The 20,602-nt window shown below is 40.2% G+C and overlaps 1 protein-coding gene across 12 annotated transcripts in view; it reads right to left on the bottom strand.

The window, feature by feature from the left end:
• Window positions 1-20,602, bottom strand: part of SPIDR (scaffolding protein involved in DNA repair) — a 200,927-nt gene that overhangs the window by 154,272 nt on the left and 26,053 nt on the right. The gene's annotated exons all lie outside the window — the stretch shown is intronic.

The following is a 20,602-nucleotide window of genomic DNA, read 5'->3' as shown; positions in this document are numbered from 1 at the left end:
CAAATATACAGTGTTATTATACAGACAGCATATATTTAAAGTGGATCTCAGTCACTGCCTACTTGATTAGCTATGCGCAGTGCATGTGCTCATGCCATCTGATCTGCCCTAAATATTTATGAGTGGTGTTGGTTCAGCACACTTGGAAACGGCTCAGCCTGCTCCGCACAGGTTGGCAGCTGGTGGCTGCTGTGACAGGACACGGCCACACGCTCTTTAGGACAGGAACCGCCACCCCAAGCACACAGCTCTGTTCTGAGGCAGCCCCACAGAAAGGCCTCAGGCACTGCCCTCAGCAGCTATATCGGGCTGGTCTCCTTATCCTCTCTCCACCATCGCTGAATTCCAGAGTCATTTCCCTTCACACGAACCTGGGAATTAATTTTTGCTATCTCTCACATGTCACCAACCCTAGGCTGGAATGCAGCAGGTATTAGTACACAGAAAAGTCATTTATGCCAAGTAGCACAGAAGAATGCTGTATCTACTTGAATATGGAGAAGTGTAGGCAGGAACACTGTAATTATTCAAAGCAGAATTTGGTCACAGACTGCACCCTCATCTTGTCTTAATGGTGTTTTGAGGCCTTTAAACAAGTGGTTAGAATTTCTCTTCTATGACTAATTAGAAAGGATTCATTGCATCCAGCAGGCTGGTGCTTATCACAAAGGAAACTGATTCATGATTAGCTCCAGAGGAAGGAGGCTAGCTACTAAATATTAAGCATCACTACTAACGTTGTCGGGCTTCCCTTTGGAGAGCTCATAGGGAAGTATTATCTATGTCTGACCCCATTTATTCTACAAGATCTGTCAAAATTTACAGCTGCTTTAGCTACTGTCTTAAAAGGTTACTTAGAAGTATTCACGTGATTTGACTCGAAGCAAAGCCACTGATGTCTGTTATCAAATGAAGAGCAAATGGGACAGTTTCAGACTCTTCCATGAACCAAAGGAGTTGAAAAGGCTTTGATACAGAAATTAATGGAATTATATGCCTGCTGCTGAGTCCGACTGCCAGTTATCCTCTAACAATGAGCTTCCTGCTGGATTTCTGAAACCAAAGAACAAACAAAAAACCAACAAAGTATGGAGGGGAACACGGTAACTCAGTCTCATACTCCTCAAATCACCAAGCAGTTGAAGTACTGTACATAAACCAACAAACCGGTGTTGTACATCACAAATGAAGTATCAGTTAACAAAGCAACCTGTAAGATTTAACAGTTCCCATATCTTGGGTGGATCATACCGCCTCAAATTGGAAAATCAAGTATGTACTACACATAGTATGTTTAGTTGTCCATTTTTTTTTTAAAGGAGGGTGTAAATTATTCTTTGGTTTGAGCTCTTTCATACATAATCCTGTAGCATTAGCAGGCAGTATCCTGCACACAGCACTGATAGTTTCAGAAATGAAGAACAACAATTAAATATTTGGTGCATGTACATTTTATAAAATATCAGCATGAATATCTGATCTTTCAAAGAACTTCAGAAGGGGAGCGATAGCATTGAGAATTTTTTAAGACAGGTAAAAAAAAACATACAGAACAGCAAAGAAGAAATTGAAGCCATAATATGTTTAATCCTGAGCAGAAACTTCAGCCTTGACAAGGCAAACAGGTTTAGCAGGCTGTGCCTCTGGAGATGCATCCACAAGCTGTTCCAGCCTGCCTCTCCCAGAACAGGTTGTTCTAAGGCACAGACCATCCAATCAAAACAGGTGAGGCTGTCTTCTCAACCCAAGTACACTTTTATTCAAGGCAAGTAAGTAAAGCAAGAAACACCGCACTTATTTCTAAGTGGGCTCTTTACATGTAGAGTCAAATGATGATTCCGAACATAAGATGGAACAAAATTCCTGTCTGCTGGGCACAAGAAAGAATAGCAGGAATAGCGAGCTACTAAGGTACAAAATGGCCAGAAAGCAGCAGCTTACACAACCACACTTAAGGAATACAGATTTGTACTTCGCAGAATGTAAGGAAAACTCGGCTGCAATCTTGGCATGTATAGTGTTCATGCTGCAACTGCACCTCTTGGAAGCACCATTTTACTAGTTTAATGAAGCTTTAGCATTGAGAAATTCATCCATCATTTCCTAATTTTCTGCATTACTACTGATCTCACTGGCAGCCTGTGACTTGATTAACAGTCAACTTCTAATAGATCCAGTAATGCTGAAAAACCTCCAGACAGACAACCTGCAAGTGCTTCTTTCTGCTTTGTCTAATCGTTTTTTCCATTAAACAAGAACATCTTCGGTTTCTCCCATTGAAAATAACTAGCTGCTACAGCCAATTTGGACCACTTTAAGCATATTGTTAGCCAAGATAATATGCAACTGAGTTACTGTAACCCTTGCTCTCCCTTCCTGAGGAAAAAGAAAAGGAGGAGGGGAGGAACACGACTTCACATGTTACATCTTGCAAACTGCTCAGGGACAGATCCAGGTCTCTTCATATGTAACTGTGTATTATCCCACGCAGTTGAGCTCTCATCTTGATAAGGATCCTCCAGATGACAGAAACCCAGGTTTTCAAATATAAATACCTGACTCTGATAGGACATGCAGATAATTACATCTTTTCACGCAGAAGCCTCAGCATACCTTTGTGCAGTGAAGCTTGGACACACAAAAAAAACCACTGTAGTCAATTATAACACCACTTAAACAGGGTTTAGTTCTTGACACAGGAATAGATACTTTCATGTTTCCAAGGAACAGATGTTATCAGGTGGTGTGATAACCTACTTTCACATTCTTGTTTATAGCTATTCACTTAGTTTCATTTATTAAAGTTACTGGATTCAGGCTCTGAAACCTCAGCTACATTGTCTCTATTTTAGGTGATGCTATGGTAATCATTTGGGTTAATGCTTGGATGCAACAAGGGGACTCAACTAAAAGGTATGATTAAAAGCCAAATTATTATTTATGAACTAATTCCTAAGATAACTAGACTAAACACCTGCAGGATTCAGCAGAAACTGTTAATGGAGGAAACACCTCCATCTCCAAGTAGCTCTTTTGTTCTGTTCCAAGTCTAAAGAGAGAATAAATACCTGTATGTTTGTCTAGTAAAAAATATTACCTCTCATTACAACTGTGGGAAAACAAATAAGCTTTCAGCAGCAAACCCTTCCACAGGTCCCAATCTTACGTGTTTGTCAGTTTTTTTTCCTCCAAATAGAACAAGCAATCTAAACAAATCAAACCTTTTCTTACAACGTTATTTGTTCTATCCTTAGCCAATACATGAATAATTCTAGAAGCTCCCCTCCACCCCTTAATTGACTCATAAAAAGGGGGGGAGGTTTCCCCCTCATTGTTTTGAGGAAATACCTCTTGCAACAATGTGACTGTTTAGACATAACGGGGAACATTCAAAGACTTTTAAACCATCTTTCATATTAAGTGTTCTCATTCAAAGAGTAGGTGATGCATGCAAATATGTTATTTCAGATAAAAGGAATCAATTCTGGGACAACGAACTGCATGAGAGATTACACACAGGTATTTAATGAAGTGCAAAGTATGCACAGTCTTCTCATCTTTGGTTGATCTGTCTCCAGTTTTCTGTGAATCCCCTTAGGAAACTACTCAAAAGAAAAAAAGAAAATGAGAGAGAGAGAAAGCACAACTGACATGGCATTGTTTAAGATACAACTGCAATACAAGCATCATTTCTGCAGTAATGCTCAGCACATAGTGGAATTTTTTTGCAGAATACCCACAGAAGGACACTATGCACATCTTGAAATTTAGACCTCTGCTCTGCGCTTTCAGTTGCAGCAGTGCCAGTCCTCATAGCCCTGGCAGACCAAGAGCCACTGGGCTGCAGGGCAGCACATTACATTCATTTTCTTCTACTCCCACTCACTCTACATTCTTCTCACTTGACTGTTCCCCTTTGCCCCATTTACTGCTTCACAGTGCCTGCAAGTACTACCCCCAAAACCTAACACAGTCCCTTCGTTTTTTCCCTCCTCTTCACTCCTAACTGCTTCCAATGCCTTCTTTCCTTTCCAGAAGTCCCTGTACAGATTACAGTTTCTAGAACATTGTTCCACATTTTTATCCTGTCAAAGCTGTTTTAAACAACGAACATTTCAGAGCAGGAAATGCCTTACCATGTCAGAAATGCTGCATTAGTAATGACAGCACATGCATGCACACAAAGCACCGCCTTCACCTAAGCTGGTTTTTAACCATGACAGCAAATAAATGCATGCAGACTGAAGAAGCAGAAGAGCTATTTAATTGGTTTCTCAAGTAAACCAAAGCGCCCCCAGAACAAGAAAGCTGGTTTAAAAATACATTGAAGTGTACTCTGCTGAAACTGGAGGAAAAAAAAAAAAAAGAAAAAGGAGCCCAGCACTAGGTTTACCATTTTGTTGGGGTTTTTTTGGTTGCTTTTTTTTTTTTCCTTTTCGGTCATACACTTAATCTTCAGAGGAGCAGAAAGAAAATAAATTCAGTATCAACTGAGTCAGGTTCTGCAACTAGAAATTGTCATGTTATTGTAAATACAGATTTCGAGAGATTCAGAGGCACTACCTGGTGCAATACTGCCTCGTGTTTGACATTCAGTTGTGCTGATGGCCCAAATATGAGCATAGTACTTGAGAAGATTCTACACCGAAGACCAGTTAAAACCACTTTGAGATCTAGATTAGAGTAACAACTGTGTGCTGTACAGCATGTTACATTACATATGTATTAGTGACACAATTACCGTAATATGTGTATAGCACACTGGAAGACAGAGTCACAGATATCTAAGACTTGAAAGTAAATATATCAGATAAATGCACCTGGTAAAGTGCTTGAAATGTCACAGTAAAGCAACACTCCAACACTCAGGAGCAATTGTAACTTGAGTAGCCTGTAAGTCTCCAAGAACTGGCTAACAACTGGCATACAGAAACATTTGTACCACTCTTATAAGGATTCTCTAGCTTACATCAAGTAGGAAAATTACGACTAATTAAGACAGTGATTCTCAGTTAAAAGTAAAGGGAAAAAGAGAGCCCCAGTGCATGTCTACACGCTTTAATTTGAAGGGTAATAGTTGGCTGGTTGGTTTCCACAGCAGCCACACATATCTTTTGGCTTAATGCTTTCAATATCTCAAATCAGATCAAGATGATTGTGTCTTCACTACCATTCCTCAATCAATGCTTTGTTTACTTCAGGAAGTGGAAAAAATGTGGAACTGTCATTTTCTTTTCTACAAGTATTAGGCTAGCACCTGTCAGTGTGTATTTATACATGGAAAACACAACCTCTGCAAGATTCAGAGCTTTGTCTTTTTGTTTTAAAATGTATGAGAAGCTCAAAGCCGGAAAGGTATTGCTAAAATAACACAAGCCCCTTTGGCTTCTAGGCAGAGCATTTCAAAATAAACTTTGTGTCCTTCAAGATACCATTAAACATTTTGTCTTTATTTTCCTCTTCCTAAAGTAAATGTGATATTTGTCCTTCACATTGAACTCTGCAGCTAGTGGGACTTCAAAAACCACTTTTTCTTAAATCTGTAAGTGAGCTATTAGCATTCCAATCGAAAATTTACGTGTTACACATGAAGCAAATAAAAATACCATGCAAGTTGCAATGCCTGAAATGTTCACTGTATGGGGCCACCAACTCCTTCTCAAGTGTGGTTCTACAAGTATCTTGAAGAAAAATATGTTAACTAAGACACCAGCAGAAGGGGGTCTTGCTCTGAGAGCTGTGCTCAGCACTTGAGAAGTTGGAGGGAAGAAGAAAAACCAAGTTGAAAGGGTATCAGTAACAACAGCTCTGAAGGAAGTGCACAGAACAACTCTGCATGACTAGCTGCACAAATTCAAGGCACGTGGGTATACTTCCCAAAAGCCAAATTACAAATATGGACTGCTTCTGTGGCAATTTTATCTTTCTCTTATTGGCAACTATATTAATTGGAAATGCTACTGCTTAGCAGAGGTGCATGATACACTGCTGTCCAGTCATTACTTTAGCAACAACAAACAGCCAGTGAAGTCTATCATAACTACCCAAAACACTGCAACATTTTCTATTGCCCACTCCGAAACACCAGACACTTTTGCGCATATACTTTCTTAAACTACACTCCGGAAGATCTCTATTCCCTAGTTTGCAAAAAAAGTAATTTCATTTTGGCCATTAAGATGGGTAAGGCGTTGTAATAGTTGGCCTAAATTTTTGTTTTCTTTTTAGATTTTAAAAGATTAATCTAAAGATGCACACACTTCGAGGGTCGTTTTCCAGGACACCACATAGGGCAAGACTGCTCTGAAGCAGGATTTTGCTTCCTACTTCTTGACAGCCCAAGCTGTTTAACTACATTGCTAGTTTAATCATTTAAACTCCCACTCATACAGTATTTTCTGTTCAGAGCACAGGGCATTGACTACACAGAGCTGCCAATGCACGATCACTTTTCTCAAACAAGCAGAAGAGAAAGAAAGCTAAAGCAAGGCTTCAGACAGAACAGTAGGTACCTAGTCTTTTTTCTAGAGTTACTAGTTCATTGAAAGAAAATTCGATGCTAATTATAAATGTTAAAATAATGCAAAAATCGCTTATGTTCTGAAAATACAGCATGAAAACAAACACAGCTGTGTTATATTACAGTGCAAGATGATTTTGTCCCTGCAGAAGGGGAACATAACCAAGATTCTGACAAGAATTTTCCTTGTAGAAAAGATTATTTCTCAGTTTTAAACTCATTTGTAAAATTAATTTTAAAAAGCACTCACTAGTGCATCATTTAAACCCTTGTTTCTGAAACGCTGACTTGTGATTTCCATTGGAGCTACTGCAACTCAGAACATTAATGTAACTATAGCACATACCAAGACTTCAGGATAAAAATCCTTCTGACATGTTTATTGACATCTGCTACAGCCAAATGTTAACTTGGAAATAGACATTTTTAATGCATTTTCCCCCCAGACTGCCAAAAGCAAATGGATTCTGTTATGTATTAATCACCTGGGAGGGAGAGGAGCTGTGTTTCTAGATCAGAAGTTGACTGTCAATTTACAAGAGTACCACTGAACAAGTAGGTTTTTTTCTTCCATTTTTACTGTTGAAAGTCCTGGAAAATCACGCAACTACAGCCAAATATAAATATTACTATTCCTGAAATGCACTTACACAAGGAATATCAAGTCTACTCTAAGCAAAACAGCAAAGTTTACAGCTATGTTTTGACTGCCAGATGAGACAACCAGCTCTTGAGGAAGGAGTGCTCCAGAAATGCCACAGTGAACAAAGACGCGTATGCATCTGCATTCCAAACTCAAGCATTTTACAATTACCTGTAAATCTATTTGTAAATTGCAATCCTGTCATCCCCATTTGGGAAATACCAGATATTTTTCTCCCCAGTTTCAGGTTTGACTGTGTAATACATACCTAATGCAAACCTTGCTCTGGGTTAACTATGAGAACTATAAAGGTTCTCCTGAATTCACTTCTCCTTTTTGCAGAACTGAAACTATGGTTACCTTCACTACCTTCTGTGCCAGGCTGTAATATTTCATCGGAAATCTTACCAAATCATGAAATAACAGCATACACAGAAAGCAGATGCATGCACCTACCTATCTGTTTCTTCTCACCCCCAAGAGCTGTCTCCACACCACTCCACATAGGCTGCATGTGCACTTGCAGGACTTGCATGGCAGCTAATGTCACATTTGAAGGATTACAGAAACATACCACACAAGGAGCAAAAGCAGCGACGTTTTCCCATACTCAAAACCACAAAGCTTTAGGCCAGCATCCCAAGAGCTCCTATAGTTACAAGTGATACCATACCATTAAACTAGAACTTGGAGGACATTGAAGCAATGACTTATTCAAGTCCCAAAGAGCAAGTATGGAAGTCCCGGCAAACTAAAACAAAACAAACAAATCAACAAGAACAACAAATGCAGACCAGCAAAGTTCCTCTTTTTCATTTGACATCCATTTAAAAGCACAGTGTAGGAAGAGGACTCCGAGCATATTATAAGTTGTTTCCTATGAAAAAAATCACCGGATTTAAGTGGATGTGTTGATAGATGTAATAACATTACAATAGACCATGGCCAAGGCTGTGAAGACTGGGTGCATGAACAAGGCCTCTCTATGGGTGCATCCATGCGGATGGAACAGAAACAGACTGGAGCCTTTTCTCTACAAAACAAGTTGGCCTGTGCTAGTGCCAGCCAGGAATGCACATCTCAGTGGTGGTGCCACACAGGACCTGATGCCCTTGGAGATCTGGCAAGCCATCCAAATAGACATAGCTTAAACCAGCAGATCTTCCCCTCCCTTCCCCATTCCTCCTCCATGCGCACTGTCTCCCTCAGTCTGTTCCCTATTGACATTTCCAGTTATAAATACAGTTCTGAAGATGGTTTTGTTGATTACTGCCTCATGATGAAGTTCCTCTCAGATACTTGGGGTACTGGCATCACAAGCTCACAGGTGGATGTAATGCTTTTACTTTGCAGTTGCAAGACCTTTATTTTGGCTGCTAATTTTTTTTCCACTTAAACTACTGTGTTTCAAATTTCCCCGTAGTCTGGCTTATCATTTTAGGGATGTACAGAAGACATTGGTTTACATCAAAACACTGAAAGAAAAGCTCCAACCCTGGCAGAAAGAAGCACCAAAGGTATCTAAAGCAGTATGACAGAAAGCCACTTCGGTAGAAGCAGAGGAACACTATTTGCTGTAGATGGCAACCACCACCAGAAGAGTTTACTCATGACTAATGAAGTAATATTTAACCAGATAATTTCTAAGTGAAGGAGACTTTAGAGCATAACCCAGAACTAAACACTCTTGGGAGAAACTGGGGGAAATCCCTCCTTCACTTATAGATGGGGAAATCTTAGAAGTCAAAGATTTACTTTAAAAACGCAGATGAGGTTTATGAACTACTGCCTGGTCATGTAAGGCTTCATAATAAAATGCTGCCTGGTGGTGTAAGCAGAGGACTGAGTCAGAAAGTCTGCTATTTAAAACTGGTTCTAACATCAGTTCCTGTGGTCTTGGGATGCACTGTTTAAGACAAAATTTTCACAAGTGACTCAACTGTATCTGTCAAACTTGGCTCTCAAGCTTATTTATCACAGGTCCTAGACACCAACTCCCATTTAGGAATGCTGAGCACCACTGATGCTTTGTGTCCAAGGGCAAGGGAAACCGATCTACAAAGCATCTACATTTGAATTTGCAGACATTCAACTTGAAAAGACTTCTAGAAATCTTCATTTAATTGTTTAAATCTTTAAAGTAGGAGACTGATGATCATTTTGTTAACTTCAGGGAGAACACAAGAAAAATACTTTAAAGTGTTCTACACGCTTAAATACATAAACTTATCTTCAGCTATAAAAGCTGAAGGACTCAGACTCCAAAAGGCACTTTGGCAGCATTTAAACATTAAAGTCCAAGAGTTCAGTCACAACATCTTCCACTCCTGTTCGCAAAGCCCCTGGACAAACCCAGCTTTATCTGTGCTTGATATTTCAAGATTTCCTTACAGCACTGCTTCTTGTCATAGCCAGCTTAAACATAATTCTCCTGGCTGCTTGGCTTATATCACACTTAAGTCTATGAGAGCAGAATTGGTACTTCTATATCAAAGCCTGGCTAGGGGCTTGGCTAGGATTCAGTAGGTGTGTTTACATTCTGCAGAGATTTCAGCTCACAGCATGCTATATGTATTTGCATTAAAAAGCACATGCATAACAGCAAACATCTCTCTTCTGCAACTGTCCAGACATTTCAGCCTAAGCAATGAGGAACTTAAATTCAAGCGAGACAGTTTGTAGCCTCGGAGAGTTTAAACTCGCCCTCTTGGGAAAGTGCCCACTCCAAAGAAAGCAATAAGGAACTCATTTCTAAGTCTCACTTGAAAGCTGGACTACTGTGGGGAAAAACAACAAGATTTGTAAGGTCTTTGAGAGTGTGCTATCAGGAAAATACATTCACTTGGAAACATAGAACGGAACCGTCAAGCCTGTGCTACAGTCCCTGCTCCACATCAGACAAGCAGTAGATATAATGCAGGAACACCGGGGAGCTTAAGTGTTCCTCGATCAGAAAGGCAGAAGCTGTGAATCCTGGCGTCTCGCTCTTAAGCTCTCCTGTTCATTGTATACACTACACAAGAATCTAAACTTAAGTTTAACAGCTATTCCACAGGCCAGGACTCAGATTCCTGTAATTCTGGCTCAATGATCAGCCACACCACAGAAATCAGCCCATTTGTATGTGTCTGGCTCCAAACACGCTCCAGCATTTTTTGGAATTCCAGACAACTCCCAGAAGACAAATCTCCCAAAGTCTATGACTATCATGGCAAATATGCTATCATTCAGTCCTCTCCAGCTGCCTAGCCAGGTTCAACTTACTCGAGTTTGGAATTTTACAATGACACAGCATGACCAAGCACAATTTATATGTATTTCCATTTGTTCGTTATTTAAGTCCCTATCCACTTCTATACTTCCTCAATTGAGGGAGGGCAGAAATTCAAGCTGCAAGGCAACACTGGATTTTGCAATGCATTCAGGACGTCAGAAAAAAATTTCAAATACATCAAAGTGGTCACAGAAGTCAGTACTCAATAGGAAGTTGTTTCTTGAAAGGAAATTGCAAATTTCAGTCAAAGAGGAAGATGGAGAGTTAGAATCAACAAACTGTTCCAAAAGCTTCGGGAAGTAGAAAGGCTTTGAGAAGATTACATGAAGAAACTGCATGTGATCACTTAAGCTCAATTTAGGACAATACAAACATCTTAAGAATATGCCTCCTATTAAGCAAAAATCAACCACAAACAAAATAAAAGTCTCCCTTCACGTTGCATGTTTCTGCAAGGATGCAGCAGCTATCCTACAAGTCATTACACTCAGATCTATTTACCAGTGGGATAGGCTAGAGGCAGGCATCTTAAAACTGTCTGTCCAATACATAATATTCATGTTATGCACAAATTCTGTTATAATGGAATACACAACAACATGTTTAAAATCAGAACTCTTCCTATATTTTGTTTAAATTCTCCCTATCAGTCACAACTTTCTAGCATTCAACTATTCAGCCTTGTCTGAAGACCAGGGATTATTTTAATCCACATTCAGCCAGGAGCAAAGCAAACAGCAACATGATTTGGCCAGTCACTAGCTTGACCTACGTTTCTGTTTAAGGTTCAAGTAGTGAGCAGCTCGCGACAAGCATAGAAAGGGTATTAGGACAGAAAGATCTTCAGTCTGTCCTACATAGCCATTCTTGTATCCTTCTGAAAAATGTTCTTTTGTAGCTGGAAGACGTGCATGCTTCTAGGGTCATTTAGTACAACAGTAAGATAGAAAGACTACCAACTCACGATCATCTTCTTTAGTACCTGGCCAGCCAACAGCAGGCTTACTTTGCCTTTCACGCCCCAAAATGTTCCTCAAGCTGTGTTCAGCTATAACTAGGCATATACTCTACAGACAAATCTCTTCCAACTACTTTGTTACTGCACCTGAATGTAACTTGGAATGTGTACAGTTCAGAGACGCAGCTTTTTGCTGTAACACCGTGGTAGCGTGGGCTTGGTGCAATTACATCACATGCATTACCTTGGCATCCAGGCAGCAGCAGCTCCACCAACTGAGCTCAGGGCCAAGCCAGCAACAGTTGTGCTGAATGCAGTTGTCTGCACATTTTTACAAAGGCTTTCTCATTTATTATGTTTGTTTTAATTCACTAGCCTTATCTTAAGGCTGTACCAACATCCCTATGCAATGTTTGTGTACCCAGTAAGTTGTGAGAAAACATGCAGTAACAGGCAACAAACTCTAGCCTTGCCATTACTGCTTTGCAAAAACAATACTTCAAATCTTTTGCTCCTGACAGAGTAAAATAGACAGTGCTTAATTATAAGCTTGAAAACTCATGTGCACATGTCTTGGACACACAGATTTGCCATGTGAATTCTAGGCCTCTGAGCACACAGTGCCACTGTACAACCCTAATGTCTTTCTGACCATCTCGAATAACGTTCTCAGACATTTTCAATTCTTTTTCTCAACTGCATGTAACCTCTTAGTTCAAAACTAGTCTAGATTCATTCATTTTTGATGTCAGCTTTAATGTGTGCACCCTTGTGAAACCCATACACCTGGCTCTATTTGACAGAACCGCCATTTTGGTATCATCTCTTCTTCACTATTTGGTATCTGTTCCTCTCCACCTTTTCTTTCCGTTTTCTTTGCACAGAAAGACTGAAAATAATATCATGCAAAATATGAAACAGAGCATAAGGAAACGCTGGAAGTTACTGTATTTTGAACTAGAGCAAAATAATTCATTTTAAAATAGCTGCTAGCATAATTAAGGTCTGCAAGAAACAGCACCTGCTAGGCTTTATTAAAAGGACAGGGCAGGGTGGGAAGAAGTTGTAAGTTACAAAAACCATGAGTCATAGCTCATTTTTTCTACTGAGGATGGATCCCCATATGCCAAAAAATTAGAATACTACAATTAGCTTGTTAAAAATGGTATGGACGGTAGCTGAACCGCGTCTTCGAGGGGTCGTGAGGGTAAAACTTGCCGAGATCATTGTTTGGAGGAAAAGATGATTTCTGGAGGCCATGCCTCTGCGCTGTGTTTTGAACAACTTGCTTTCCACACCCATTAGCCTTCCAAAAGCTTAAGTAGTCTGGATGCACTAAAATTCCTCCCCACATCTTTAGAACTACATCTACCTCCCAACAAGACAACAGCAGAAGAAATCCACTGAATGTGAGCAAAATGATGATCAGATACAGGCAGAAAAGGGAATTTACAGGAGCATCTCCTTTCCCCGCATCACCACCCCCAAAAATAAATCACACAGCCATGTATACTCCTGTCCAGTGGCTTTAACACACTGTGCGATTAGAGGTGATGACGATGACTATAGGCCATACTATGCATCTTTAGATGCTCTTCAGTTCAGCACTGAGGGGCCAAATGGGGTTGCCGTATATCTAAAATATTTTACTCTGATTAAAGGTGTAATTATATAGTTAGTCATAATAGCTGCCATACATTAAAGAAACCCACCTCTCCTTCAGGGGAAGGGAAGGAAATTATGCTACTTTATTCATCCAAACACACTCTCAGTTAAATTCAAATTCAACATGCAGACTAGATAAATACAGTGACACACAGCCACAAACGCTTAGTAATCCAAGATAGAACAAGGAGATGAATCTTAACCTATAATCTTCGCAAAGGGAAACTAAATCTTATGATTAAGAGTTCTGTCATATCTGTACAGGTATCAAGGGAGGCTGTGTTTTCTTCTCAACTGTCATAAGAAATTCGTGCTGTTTTTAAGGTCTAAAAATGAGCTAAGCCACTGTGAACATGCAGTTTGACACAGGGCTTAAGGGATTTACTTGTTCTTATGGTTAGCACATAACTTTATTCTATGGATGCCCACATATATTTCGCAGGGTGGAGCAAGCTGAGTCTAAGAATCTTATTCTACATAAATAACACGAATCTTTTTCTTCTCATCTTATTCTCAGCCCTGCGAAAGACCTCCTCCATTACTGTTACCTTCACCAAATCATCACTCCAGGTCCACAGGAATGATTTTTGTCTAGGAAGGGTTCCCTTGGCTTAGGTCACCTTTCACAGAAATGTAATTGACTACAAAATAGCTACTATTGACACGCAAGAAAAGATGAGGGAAAGTAATTTCTGTGTAGAACTGTCTTTTAAACTAGCACTTCTGGCTACACAGGAGATAGGGAGAAAACAATAGAAACTTTTGCCAGATTTTTTTTTATTGACATTCAAAGTCCAAGTTTAACACCACTCTGGCAATTCAGAGAACCTTCTGCAGTGAGCACTGTCTGGAGACCCTCCAGGAGACTCAGATCTTGAGAAGACAAACAGAGACACAACACAGATCCAGCTCACTTGAACCCAGACGAGGTGAGGCAGAGTCTACGCAATGTCCTGATCCACAGCAGTCCCAGCCCCCAAACTGAATGACAGAATTGGGTTAGAAAAAGGCATTATGTTTCAAGGGAGAAAGCAAGGGGGAGGGTGGGAAGCACTAGAGAACAAAATCACCATCCTTGCCGATGAAGTTTCCAGTTATCTACATGGATACTTCTTACTCTCTGGAAACTCTCCTTCTGGAATGAAGTTTTTGAATACTTGGTGTACATTCAACAACTTTGAACCAATCTACTGAATTTTACTGATTAACCTTCCCACCCAGCCCCCCTCTCTTTTTTTCTTTTAATATTTCAAAATAACACCGATAACCGAATAGTTCAGTGACTGAACATACACTCCCCATGCTAATTGTCTGATGAGGGAGACTGCTGACCAAAACCCAACAGAGGCACCACATTCCACATAATTGGCTAGATAACACAAGTATAAATCATCTTTATGCACGCATAGATTTTTAATAACCATCTTTAGCCCAACATAGCTCAGTGGTCAGGTCCCAGGAATAATTTTATGAGTTCTGTCATCTGCATTTCTTTTTAAGCATTCTTTCAAGTGATCCGGAGGTGCCATCACCACAATTCCCCGATTCAGGTTCCCAAACCTTTTAAAAGGTCTCAGCTATTAAGTTCTTCCACAGTTGATAACAGAGGGGATGAAAAGGTTAACGATAAGATTTTCTTGTATATTTCCTTGCATCAGTAGGACAACAAAAATGTAGATCAAGATACGCCGTAAAGCAATAAAGTTACAAAACAATATACAATAGTTTTATGGGAAAGAAGGATGGGAAAAAATTCTTTTCCACATTTCACACCATTTCCTTCCCCCACACATGCCCAATTTGGGTGAGGTAGGAAGCAAGAGAGTTTCTTTCTTTTATTTTTGCCCTGAAACACACTTTAAGTAATTGCAAGTGAGTGACACCTAGTGATGAACACAAATCTGATCATCCTCCACTCTCCCACACAGAGAAGATAAGGCAGCAAGCACCAACAGGTAACCTAAGAGTGGGTGTTGAATCATGGGAACCTGACACTACTATGTTTCTCTCCCTTAAAAGCCAAACATCAAGTGAGCCAAGACACAGAATCTTGAAGCATAGCAAAAAAGAAAGAATTAATAAAATGGCTAACCTGTCCAAGTAATAGACTGTCAAAATATACTCAAATTATGACCTGTAAATTCTCTTCTCCATTCTCTTTAAAATTAATCCCCTCTCTCCATAAACATCAATTTTCCCCAGAGATCCCATTCTTAATTAAAAAAATCCCAGAAGCAAACAGAAGAATGGGTTTCTCATCAAATACTAAAACATCAACAGTTGTCTGAGAGACCTCTTCCTGATGTCGTCTCTGGCATTACAACTACTGTCCTGTTGTGGGGATTTTATGAGCTTGTCAAAGACTCTTATTTTGCCAGTAGTTCCAAAATTGTTGCTCACAGAGCAGTTACTGGAAGTGAAGGGGAGGGGATCTAGTGCGATTTGTGGTAGGGTTACAGGAAGGAAAAGTGTGCTACTATGCAAAGTAGCAACAACACAGTCCCTGAAAGGGAAGTTGGAATAAAGAGGCAGACAAAAGCAATCTGACTTTTCAACACCGTAACACAAGACAATTCTGTATACGGGAAGCTCATCCTGAAGAAAGGATTTCTTTAATTAAGGCATTTAAGAGCAGCTCAGAGCTCACAGGGCTTAAAGAGCAAGACAAAAAATCCTGTAGGAAAGGGAAGCAATTAACCTAGCAGAATCATTGAAGCTTTCATGTACTACGTGTCATTTCATCTATTTCTGTCATGAACAGGATTTTGTCACTGGAACCTCAGAAGTAGCTCCTGCTTTAAAGACAAAATAGACACCAATTAAAATCATCACAAGGGTAGGAGCAAAAAAAGTAGTCAGTGGAGAGAGAAGGGAACACAAAACACTAGGGCTTGCAGATCTTGTTCTGCCCTCTAGCCCTATGACCAATCTCATCTTTCTCTCCTCACAGATTCACACAAGAATACGGGCTTTTATTTTTCTCTCCTTTCTAAAATCCTTACTCAAACTTAAAAGACAATTCAAAAGCCCGAACAACTTAAAAAACCTGAAATCCCAAACGCTTTGGAAAACTAACACAACAGAGCCACCTATCATGAGAAGGCAGGACTAACATTGCTCGCAGCGCGAGAGCCTACACTGAAACTTATTTGAATGAACTTGACCCAGCTTGGCTTCAGGCCAGTGCTCAACGTCACTAAATGACTTAACAGAACACAGTGTTCCTGGCACAGGCACAAAAATGTGTTGAAATCCATGCTGGAGAAAGAAAAAAACTCAGTGTATGTTTCAAATTAATAAAGGAAAATGGTAATAAAAAGATAATAAACACAAAGACAGCATTAGATGTATTTTAAAATACATCTGCTGCTTTTGCCTCCCAATTTAATTTTATCTCTTGGTATTCCCTCCTTTACCAGAAGTGAAGCGTATGGACACTTCTCCCTATGCCAAGCCCTTCCCTGTCTAAATCCCAGCCTACGCACTCTCCCTCTCACCTCTCCCAGTGCTGTACCTGGAAAATTCCAGCACACCTTTCAGCTAGCAAAGCACAGGAGTGACAAGTTATAAAGCCAGAGCTGCTCATGACTCACTTCCTCTCCAAAGCTTCAAGTCGAGGCGACACTGAAGGTATCTCATGCAATGCTTCTATTCAGGATAATCTGTTATAAAGTTATGTCATTCACACAGGGATTAGGCTAATGCTCTGTCATGGGATGCAAAGCAAACAAGTAGAAGGACAGGGAAAATAAACTCGGTGAACCATGAACTTTATGTACTTCCTCTACATAACATATGGATATTATTGAGCTTTTCCTTATTTCCTCTCTCCCTTGGGACTGCCCTTCTTCCTCTCCAAAGCCTAGTACAAGACCCATTTCCTCTTTTCTTCTGTTACCCCCTCTGTCTCTTACACCCCAACCTATTCTTCCATGAATGATCAAGGTATTTGATGCATACAGCCGTAGAATAAAAACCAGCTCACAGACAGGCGCTGAGAGGGCTTTCCCCAGTCACCTCCTTAGGGCCCATTCCTGCCATCTGTGACACCATCAATGTCCTGACAGCACAAGCCTGCAGCAGCACCTTCTAGCCAGGCCATAAGTGACAACAGCAGGAAGATGGATCTGGATTCATCCTCAGAACCTTCTGCACACACACCCTCACCCTAGCATGAGTCCAAACAGACAGATCCACAGGAAATGGCACAGCAAACATGCAGCCTACCTGGGCTGTCCACTGAAGGTGCTTCTACATTTCAGCACAAACCTGAAAAGCAGTTAATAGCTGGTGCTATGCCCCAGCACCCTTCATCCACCTGCTGAAAGAGGGCAACAGTCTTGCTTTACTACAGATTCTCTAGTAACACAAGCAAGACATGCATCAAGGAGATGACCCATGTCTCTCGCAAGGCCCTCCAACATCAGGAGTACATGTGAAAGCTGCACTGATTTTTTGTCTTTACTATGTACTCCAAGCTACTATTACAACTACAAGAACTGCTAAACAAATAGATCTGCTAACCAAAGGGACAGTAAAACTTGTATAAGAAGTTGCTGGGTCCCTGTTTAGTATCATAGAAAATCCTTTCAGAAGCCCTTTTCTTTAAACCAGAGTCCTACTTGTGACTTACAGATTGTATTTTATTAGCTATAATTCTACAGTGGTTGGGAAAAGAAGTCTGCTTCAATGCCCGAAAGATGAAAAAAGAAAGAGGTTATGTCCTTGATGCTTAGCAGTTGTATTTTTTTATGCTCAAAATGCCATTTTGTGAATAACTGCATCCTAAAGTAAACAAAAATCTAGAAAGGCATGAAAAATACAGTTAACCCTTTTCCCTTACCTCTTGTGTACCACATATATACTGAAGACAAATTCACACATGGGAGATAAACAACCAGATGTTGACCAGGACAAAGGAAAGTACTAAAAGAATAAGTAATTTAAAAGCTCCCTATAAACAACTAACGATCATTCGACAGGGCCAAATATTAGTGAAAATCTCCACAGGAGAAGCCACAGTAGAGATAATTCCCCATCTCCCGTTTTTATGACAGTCCTACTGCAAAATGAAGAGAGCAACTGAAGTAGTAGCATAGATGAGTGAATTCAGACTTAGATAAGGTAGAGATAGGGAAGGCATTTAAATAAGAAATATGCAAACGGCTGATGACACAAATGACAGGGAACTAATATGAAGAAAGATAAAATAAACTACCGACAACCTGCCTTGACTCGACAGGTTATCTTTAAAAATCCCTAGGGAAGGCACAGAAAGATTTCAAGATTTATTTAACAAAGATGTGAACACCGTACACAGTCAGTGTCAAAGCAGTTACTTTCCCGTTCCCCTCCAAGCACATCGAGAACCATCACCTTGCAGCGGAGATGGGGGAAGGCTTTCACAGAGGAGGGCAGCTCCACAGCAGTCTCATGTTTACAAAGGAGTTTACTGGGTTGTCAAGAAGAGAATAAACCAGCAATCCCTACACAACGCAATTTGAATGCACACAAATTTGTCACAAAATTACAGCCTAGTTCCCTGCCAAATTTTGAAAGCCTGCCCTAATGCCCTTCCCTCTCTCCTAATTGGGCTTGGCAAGGAGTCCTGAGATACTGTTAAGTCTGAAAGTTTGCTCGAGAACCAGATCCACAGGTTAGTGAAGTTTTCTCGAGCCACTCCCAGTTGGCAAGTGGGCAAACCGCAGGGAGACTGCCAGCATCTCCAAGGAGGGCAAAGTTGAAGGGAGGATGTGACACACTTACCACAATCACGCAAGCTCCGTGTCTTAATCACACGCACCATGGCATGTAACCTCTAAGCAAATTCACAAGGACATTAGCTCAAAGAGTGTGACAATTTTTGATTTTGTTAAACTAAATACTCAGACTGAATCTTCTTACACTCTTCAAGACTACGAATGGGATGTTTAGGAAAAAAAGAGCTGCGATTTCCTCCATTTAGAAGATGAAGTACCAAGTCAGCTTATTTTGTAGCAGCACACAAAAGCCAGCAAGGCCTGCGCTCCATTGCCCTTCTCCTAAACCACCTCAGCTCTCTGGAACACGAAGTATTTCAGTTTGTTAAATAGTGGAATATTTTCATTTGTGGTTGAGAGAATCTCAAATGACTGGATGCAGTTTGCTTAGCTAGGACCAAAGGCAGAGTAACACATTCCTTGATTTCAGCGCATACTGTTTGAATTAAAACTTTCAATTGCACCATGCTATTAATGTTTTTATTTAATACACAAAAGAAAATCTGACCTATCCACCAATAACTTCAACAGCAAAGCCCCGTTTTCAAAGCACAGTTGAGTGCTGAGCCACAAATGCTTCTCACGTCATTTTCAGCAATAAACATAGGAAAGTAACCACAGCAGCATATGAGTACAACGCCGGCTATAGATACATACCTGCCAGGTAAGAAAAAACTGGGTGAGGAATATACTATTTTCTTAAATACAACATTGGTTATCAATTTAAAAAGAAAGAACAGACCAATGGCTCACTCTCCTTAAAAACAAGGGTTAATGAGGCTCAGATCCTCAACAAGAACAGCAGTTCCCTCTTGCTCTGTTAACCCACCAATTTATTCATTTGAGAGTTGGGCCATTTCATAATAATAAAGCAAAGAGCACCTACTGGATTTACCAGTAATGTTGCAGAACTTGACACTAACATGTTTGCTTACTTTCTCCTCCCCCGTTTTTAAAGAGTTAAAATATCCCTTTATGGGGTCAGAGAAAAGAATCTAGGACAGATCCACAGCAGCAGGGAGACGTAAGTGCAGAAGCAGCCCAGAAATCTGACTTCAGAGGAACAGGAAGCACAGTATCACATGAGATATAATCACAACCATAGGCAAGCGCAACAAGGATAACGCCAGAATTAGGTTTGCCTTGCATTCGCTACCACCTGGAATAATGGAAGTCAAAGCATTTTAATTCTATTGTTTTATACCACACAAATTGTTAGCCCTCATAAGGTTTTGGTCTAGAAATGCTTTATTACTAGATGAAAAGTACAGCAACTAAGTGAAAAACATCTAGCCATCTAGGGGAGAACTCAACAGCATTTGTGATCTACGGTTACAATAAAGGTAGACAAACTGCACGTGGCTATGCACAGACAACAAGACCTTTCAATTTATTAAGTTTATACCATTTGCAGTGAAAGAGATGATGCCCGTTGCCAGCTAAACACAGGGTTGTAATTCTAGACTGTTTAAAAGCTTAAGGTTTAGGGGGTGGGTGGTTTTTGTTGCTGATTTTGTCTTTTTTTTTTCCCCTCTAAAAATCAGTGCAGGTTGTCTTATTTTCCTAAGCCAACGGGCAGACGCACAGTAATGCCCATGTTTCAACCCTAGCAGTACCATAATAGAACAGATCAGGCCTCTGGATTCCATGCAGAGTTTCACAGTGCTAAAACAAATTTGTTATCTAATCATAACATTTCAATTCTTTCTTCAGTCTTAATTTCATTCTCATTTCTGCTAATTCATGTATGTCTCCCTGTATGACTTTCTTCACGTTCATCTTA

The sequence above is a fragment of the Numida meleagris genome, chromosome 2 (assembly GCF_002078875.1).
Source record: "Numida meleagris isolate 19003 breed g44 Domestic line chromosome 2, NumMel1.0, whole genome shotgun sequence".
In the NCBI taxonomy this organism is placed as follows: domain Eukaryota; kingdom Metazoa; phylum Chordata; class Aves; order Galliformes; family Numididae; genus Numida; species Numida meleagris.
Note: the sequence above shows the minus strand (reverse complement) of the source record. Positions and strands in the feature narration are given on the sequence as shown.